This window comes from Diadema antillarum, unplaced genomic scaffold (assembly GCF_040938485.1).
Source record: "Diadema antillarum isolate AM-2024a unplaced genomic scaffold, OU_Dant_1.0 seq00000563_RagTag, whole genome shotgun sequence".
In the NCBI taxonomy this organism is placed as follows: Eukaryota; Metazoa; Echinodermata; class Echinoidea; order Diadematoida; family Diadematidae; genus Diadema; species Diadema antillarum.
In genome coordinates, this window is record NW_027271502.1 from 2,063,046 (window position 1) to 2,071,877 (window position 8,832).

An 8,832-nucleotide genomic window follows, 5' to 3' on the forward strand; every position below is an offset into this window, starting at 1 on the left:
GTTTATCGGCGGTCGATAAACAGTGTTTATCAAAAAAAAACTCTGTTTATCGGTCGATCGATAAACATAGTTTTTCCTCGATAAACACTGTTTATCACTTGGTCGATAAACATAGTTTTTCTCGATAAACACTGTTTATCACTTGATAAACAGTGTTTTTCGTTCGATAAACACTGTTTATCGCCGATAAACAGTGTTTTTTCAGTGTTTATCGCCGATAAACAGTGTTTTTCGGCGATGAACAGTTAATCGGCATTATTGATCAAATGGCGCGCCATATTTGTATGGTAGCGGAAAATGTTCGGAGTGGTCACTATACCATGGGGTCAAAACTTCAAGGTCACACAGAATTTGCAAGGGTCAACCGATTATCACCAAAATCTAATCGATTCTTTCCTGTCATTATCCAAACATTCCCTGAACATTTCGTGCAAATCCGTTTACCCGTTCTCTTGTTATCTTGTACACAAACAAACAAACAAACAAACATACAAACAAACAAACAAACAAACAAACAAAAAAACAAACAAACAAAAAAACAAACAAACAAACAAACAAACATACGGAACCCTTTACATAACCCCCTGCCGATTACATCGGCGTGGGTAAAAAACCATCGTCGCTGCAGGATAGGTCGGTATATAAACCCTTTCAGTGCCAATAAGTCAAATGTACACAAATGTCACACACAAACCTATGGAGAGGAAATCAATGTGGCATTCAGAGGGTTAACAGTTTCCGTCTCGATTGGTTTGTAAACTTGGCAAAATACTGACAACTACTAGATTGCTAGAAGAGAGCGAAGTCATGATTATGTGGATTTAAAACGTTTCTTGTGATGGCTTATGCACCAACATGCCCCTTTGATAATGATCGATTAACCCGCGAGTATCGTAAAAACAAACAAACGAACTAACCGGAGGGCCAAACCCCAAAAAGTCGCTTACTTAACGAGTGAGTTGCACTCTCTCTACAAACTAAGTAGACCATGCTTATTTTCAAGTTTTTATTGTAACAAACAACATTCCACTGGTCTACCTCAAAAAATTTGTTGCGAAAGCCTCCAAACCCAAGATGGCGTCCAAGATGGCCGCCATATTTACTGAATTTGTTATTTGAAAGATAGAATTTGATTGAAACATCAGATTTCAACAAATTTGATGTCATATGAAAGAGAATAAAATTGTCTACAAGTTGATACCATTTTTGTGGGTTATTGTGATAAATGGATTGAGATTTTAAGGAAAAAACACTCATTTTTTGATATTTTTCTGAAAAAAGGAAAATCATGAAAATGCTTGATTCATCATAAATCAAAGAAAGACTGAAGGATTATTTTGAAACATCTCAAGAATTTTGTTTGACATATAATCAATATTTTGAGAAAATTAGAAGTCATTACCATTTTTGGTTCAGGAGTTATAGTGTCTCAAACTTGAAAACTCACTATGTAAAAATTGCCACTTTAGTTGTGACAAGAAATACGGATGAACCTGATGTCAACCGAGTGAACTTGTTGCAATACTTATATATATATATATATATATATATATATATATATATATATATATATTGATTACACACATTTATTGTCATCCTCACTCAGTCAAAATGATTTGAATTACGCTGTTGTGGTATATACAGCTAGGGTGCCAGTTTTCGCAACTGCGACCGGCAGCCCCACACGCACAGCGTAGATGCGTATGGGGCAGCGTAGATGCGTATGAGGCTGCTGGTCGTAGTTACAGTTTTCGGCACTTCAGCACATTTCCTTGTTTACGCGTTACCATCAATACTGCACCGTTTTAGCTCGGAATTTCGATATGAAATTGAACTATTTAAAAGGCCAATAATAATAATAACAAGTTCGGGCTATGTTCAAGCTAACAACCTGTTTCTTTCACGGGACGAAACAATACAGCAGTCCTGCTTAGCGACGGCGTTTACGCTCAATCGCAAGCACTACCGTATACGGCGATAGCTTGGATGTGTAAGATAATGACCCAATCGCAGGACAGGTCTATCATTAACTATTCTAACCAATACGGCAGCCCGAATGTAAACTGAAGTGCGTTTGTGTCCGTGCCGCTGCCGCCGCATGAATGAGTCGGTAAGCGTTGTGTGTCGGCTGCGGTGACTTAGTTGCCGCAAGTTTTTAACTCACAAAAAATAGGAAACAGTAGAAAGAAAGGCACGCAATGCGTATTACTACAAGCGTCTTTTAGCGAGGGCCTTGATCGCTTCCATTCTCCTCCCATGTTGTTGTCAATGGAAACTAAAGGAGATGCGTTTAGCAAGTACCAATACCTATAGTCCATGGGCCAAGAGCCGAAGAATGGGTTGTTAGTACCACTCGAGGTGGCAAAACCTTTTTGGTGTCATTTTGTTTGTCGGACATAGATACGCTTATGAAGCTATGATAGCATTTCCAAATGAGTAGCTTAGTCATAATAAATGAATTTTTAACCAATTTGGTCTCGTTTTTAAATCCCTATACTTCTGAATCGAAACTAACGCTATACAAAGAAGAGCACTGCCTTCTGTATGTCCACAGGTGTTCTGTTGTAAACGCGGTGCGCTTAGTCTTTATTCAAGGCAGCAAAGGGAATATCTAAAGGGTTATGATGTCCACAGCTGTCACGCGGTGCGCTTAGTCTTTATCTAGAACAATGTACCGTTATCATATCTAAAGTTCCTAATAAAAGGGATTATCTATACTATTTTTATACCACCCTCTCAACAAATACATCAGTTATAAACAAAAATCACTCTGTTCATTTACAACATTATTAACTATAATGTATTGTAGTGTACCGGTACATTGTTTTTGCATAATCTTTCATTGTTGAATGGAAATAAAGCGACATTGGCATGGTATTAGCGTTTCCACCGTAGCGTTTTCAGCGGAAAATGATAAATAATTGAAAAATACGCTAAAATTCACGAGAAATTGCTTTGTTGTTGTTGTTGTTTTTAGATAAAGGGATATACACTGTATTATAAGCTTTGGATATTCCCTTCGCCGTCTTGAATATTAGACTAAGCGCCGTGGACATCATAACCCTTGGATATTCCCTTCGCTGCCTTGAATAAAGACTAAGCGCACCGCGTTTACAACAGAACACCTGTGAACATACAGAAGACAGTGCTCTTCTTTGTATAGCGGTTGGTCTCGATTCAGAAGTAGAGGGATATAACAACGAGACCAAATTGGTTTAAAATTCATTTACTATGACTAAGCTACTCATTTGGAAATGCTATCATAGCTTGATAGGCATATCTATGCCCGACAAACAAAATGACACCAAAAGGGTATTGCCACCTCAGATGGTACCAATATCTGGCCTGGCCCATGGACTACTAGAGTGAATAGAACCTGAGAACCCATCGTAGGCGGGGATTCAAAAGACAGCATCAGTAGAGAAAGTTAATGAAGTTAATTAACGATAGTCGTCTTTTCAGATCGTGTTCTTTGTGTGTACTAAAAACCCTCTAATAATGCACATGGTCGTAACGTTGCAGAGCATCAACGACTGCTTTCGTGCCTGCTCTGCTGCAGCTGTATACAGCCGTAACATTCTGACGTCCCGCCATATTAGGCACATTTCCCTTACAGGCGTTGCGTCCACATTGTTTATCGCTTTTATCGCGCTTGCCAAAGCTGCACGTAATTTATACTATACGTATCAGAAGCAAATGTTGATGTATAGGCCTGACAGCTTCATGTTGTTTTTTATAATTATGATTGTATCATATTGATTTAAAATTATAGTACTTCTTATTCTCGGTCACTTTTGTGATACCATAGCATATAAAGAACCATTAACTTGTAGCTTAAACCTATCTTTATTTATTTATTTTTTTTTTTTTTACAGAACACCACATTTACAGTTGCAATCTTTCTGCATTTGAGAAGTTGAGTATAGACCGATAATCATATTTACAATTATATTCGGAATTAATACTTGAAAGGCCGTCCTCGTTTCGTTTTGTATTCACAAATCTTATACTGAAATAAGTGATTGCTTGATTACTTTCGGGTAAAGGAACCACCGGAAAAGGAACGCATTTATCTGTTTATTTTTTTTTTTCTTAACGAACCTAAGCTAATAGCGAACCATATAAATTTTGTGATCTATGAACCTTCAGAGTAATCAATAACCCCCCCCCCCCAACAAAAGGAAGCATGTCATTGTCATACTTTGTCAATAGTGATAAAAGGCCAGTTTTTATTTCGTAGTGCGTCTCAGTACTCCTGTGTTTATTTTTAAGGATGTGGCTTCTCTTTATGATTGCGATTGATGTTCAACTATTTCTTTCCCGTAAGTTTGAAAAAGAAGAAGCTAAAATTTAGGTGGGGAGACGAGTTTTCTTCCATAAGATACAATCATTAAGACATACATTTATTCCCAAAAGTTGTGTGATTGCTTATGCGCTAAAGAATTTTGTCCATTACATGTATCAGGCACTAAACAAAACGGTTGAAATCTGCTGAAAATTGAACTTCGTTTTCTTTCTTCTTTTTTTTTTTGTGTGTGTGTAATTTCATTTTCATTTCAAGCGGGGATAGACGACTAGAAATTAGTTTGTCTATACTGGTGGGAGACATTAGTGTTCCAGTACATACTCCGCATTTAAACAGTAATTGTCATATTTTCGTAGTCATAATCAGATAATGGACACGTGATATATTATAAAAATGAAAATACAAAACAACGAACACGTCATATTATGTACAAACATTATTAGCTTCAATGAATTATACTTACCTGAAATATTCTGCATAAAAAAAGAACACACGCGTGCCAATTAAACAATATCAAATTAAACAATATCATAGAATTAAACGAACACACAGCGATATCATGCACGGCAGATCAAATCAAGTTCAGTTGGTGAGAAAGCTAATTGACGTTATAAAGTTGACTTATTTACGTTTTCCTTTCTATTTATGAAAACAGAATTACATTGTATATCTATTGACGCGGATTGTCTCTGTTGCAAACTGTTGCCAAAGATAGCATTGTTAATCTTCTGAGCAAATCCGAATCCTTAAAGTACTGTAATTTTTGCTTGATAATGTAATAACCCATATAACTTTATACAGGACTCGCAAATTTAAAGTTTCAAACTGAAAACTAAAACATTACATTGTACACGGTCTATTAAAAAAAAAAAATCATTTGAATGTGTTGTGTTAGGATTTAATAGCATCAATCTGCCTTTTATTTTCCGTATGTAAAGCGCACAAAAACGTAACCGACATTACCGAATACAGTGGAATGCCTTGTACGGCGTGATATTATCATTAGAAGTATATCCCATTCCTTTTCCTTTTCTTTGCTTGAAGCAGTAGTCAAACCATGTGTCATTTTCGAAGCGACATCACTTGGGAATTAGAATGTATGAAGATGATCGTTACTCGTGTATTTCGCGCTATTATTATAGCATTTGCATTTTCCACCTGTTATAGACAGTATTTTGTTACTGTATGCTTACGATTAAGAATGTCGGTTATGAATTCAAAATACTAGTTCATCAATCGAACTATAAAGGTAATAGTTGTGTTGAAAGTAGTTCGGTACAAGTTCAAAACGCAATCGAAGTCATCGTCACAGGGTGAACTAATAGCTCTAAAATACTTGTTTAGGCCGTAAAGATTGCCGTATGCAATCTTTGTAGAAAGTTTTGACTGAGGCCATCTTTTGAGTATTTTGAGAAATTACATGAAGATTTTTTTTTAATTATGTAAAGAATTAGCTTGATTTTGACTATGAGAATAAAAAGGCGCGGTTACCTCAATCATGTCGTAGTTCGATTAGGCATGATGGGTAAAGAGAATTCATGACTTGTTGAGAGAGAGAGAGAGAGAAGAGAGAGAGAGAGAGAGAGAGAGGCCAAGCAAGAGGGAATAGGCTACTTGAACATAATGCCCACCGACAGACACAAGCACAGTATATCACAGCTAGTAGACGCGTATAATTGACCATGTCAGTTACGCTGGGGTCGCTCATAACACACAAAGGGCATCCATGGAACACGTCAATTTCTATATGTGGGACAGTACAATATTTTCGCGATTTTGTGCCGAGTAAAGGAATGATATCCTTATGATTTCAGCTGGCGCGCGCTGCTGACCCATCTAATCATCACGTTACACCTTATGCATCATCTTATAGCTGGATAGTAATTTTCCTTTTACATGGTATGCGTTCGTTAGTGCCCTACAATGAAAAAGAAGACTCTTAGGGGAATTTTAGACGAGTATGTGAACCCATTATTTCCGGGACATCGGTAATGAATTAGCCATGCACGAAGTCGATGACCTTTCATGTCGCTCTTGGAAAATTTAAACAATATTGCATTCAGGTTTTAGCCTTAACCTGTCCAAAAAACAAAACAAAAAAATCATGTGAAAACGTAATTCAGTGATCATGATCTGCGGGGTCAACTCGATGTCACCCGTGCGAGAACTTGGATATTCTAGACGGGGTTTTTCGGCTTGCCGACTGACTGGCAATGCGCAAGCAAGGGTTTTAAGCTCCTTGGCGCAAGTAACAAGCCTTGTATTGTCGGGAATCGTCTCATTTCACGCTTGCGCTGAAATTGTCGGCCGGGGAATGGCGCATGGACTCGCACGCGGTATACACCTGATACACACGTACCGTGTAAGCACTGCGGGAACCAGGGAGGTGAGATGGGATCATGCGGGAACCAAGCACTGGCGGCACGGGGCCGTGCGAAATCGCACCCCAAAGCCGCACGGGTCCGTGCGCCCGACCCGCACGGGACCGTGCGCCAGACCCGCACGGGTCCGTGCGACAGCGTGCGAGGGAGTATGGATCCGCACGCAGGCGTGCGGATCTGCACGGGGGCGTGCAGATCCGCACGGAGGTGGACGACTACGCACGGGCGCGTACAGGGGCGCACGGAGCCATACGCTCCCGTGCGAGATCGCACGAACCTGCACGCAGCCGCACGAAGCAGCCCCGTGCGCAGTGCGTGCGGGAGTAACATAACATAATGGTCTGACTGTACATACTCTCACACAAATTGCGGACACAGAATACCTACATTCACATGATTTATGCCTGCACTAATGATCAACCAAATTAACAGAGATTTGCAGGAATTACAGCAAAATCTATCTCAAACTCACCAAAAAAAAAAGGTCATTCTATACATTGTACATAATGGTTGCCACACGGGCACTCCCGGGCTGATGCGACAGAGCTTCCGACCAGCGACCTCACCCTCTCACAGGTTACTGCAGACTGCTGAAGCAATATTTTTCTACCTTAAAGGACAAGTCCACCTTCATATACATAAGGATTGAGAGAATGCAGCAATATTAGTAGAAGACATCAGTGAAAGTTTGAGGAAAATCGGACAATCCGTTCAAAAGTTATGAATTTTTTAAGTGTCTGTGCAGACACTGCTGAATGAGAAGACTACTGCAGTATATACACATACAATGAAGACCGGCTTAAGCCCCCGTTCCACTATGCCGTTCTCGCTACGATTTGACAATTTTCTCAGGTCGGGAAGGATCGGGTAAAACCTGAGCCGATCTGGACACAGTACGATGTTAGAACGCTCTAAGTACGCTGCAGTTACGACTACCAAGTGCTTGCTACGCTCTTACTACGATGATCGGGAATTAGACATAGCGATCTCTGCCGCTGCCGGTACGCTTTAGAACGATGTAGCTACGCTGTTAGTGCGATGTTGCCGATGTTATCCGATCAATGCACGCTGTATCTACGCTCTGAACGATCTATACGATCTTATCACGCTCTTACCCCGTTCAGAGAGCTGAAAAGTGCCCGATGTGCCCCGATGTACCCCGATTCGACTGTGGGTCAGCAGTCAGTCAACTTATTAGCATGCAGAACCGAAGAAATATACTGTGGACCTCGAAGATTCATTCTTCTTTTTTTACTTTTGATTTTCAAAGTTGTTGTTGCTTCGTTATTCTCACTACTCTTTCTTCATCAGTGAGCCCGTGCTTCTGTGCCTCCAGTGCCCGGGTTATGACCCACCATTTCCCTCTCCTCTCCCCTCCCCCCCCCCCTTGTCCACCTCGGACTTACTACCTTCTTCACTACTATATCTTTCTATCCTCTCATCAATTTTTTCCTTACAAGAGAGCCGCCATGTGTTTGTTAATGTGCGTCCGTATGTGTGCATGTATGTGTGTATTACTCTGTCTGTCTTTTTTTTACTACCGCTAAGGGAAATTTGTTGCTGTTGTTTTTTGCAATTATGTATATTTCTCTATGAGGGGACTGCATTCTGATACTACAAGCTCTGCTTTTTAGCAGTCCCCTCCATTTCCAGCAATATTTTGTATGCATTTACCACAGTGACGTAACTGTTATTTGTATCTCTGTTGATGATTTGCCTGTATCTCTTTTACAATGTTATTCTGTTCATCGCATTGTGGTACTGATTTCATGACGTCTGTGTATATGAGTGTTTCTTTGTATTTTTTATTATTTGTTTGTTGGAAGACGTGAAGTGAAATAAATCAACTTGAACTTGAACTTGAAGAGCCTCCTCAACTCACGGTTCTTTTGCAGCAATGCATTGTATAAACAAAGACGTGCTGATTTTTCGAAGGATTTTTCTTGATGTCCTTGCTTTTATAGTCCGTCTTCCTCCAGTTGTAGATGATTTCATATTCTTCAAAATTCTGCTATGTCCTCTTCCTCCTCTTTCAGCATCACGTGCAGTCTCTCTTTCTTCGCCTTTTGGGTAGCTGCTTCGCTGCTTTCTTCTCTTCTTTTTCTTCATCTCTTCTTCTTCTTCGAAAATTACAGCTAAAATTGC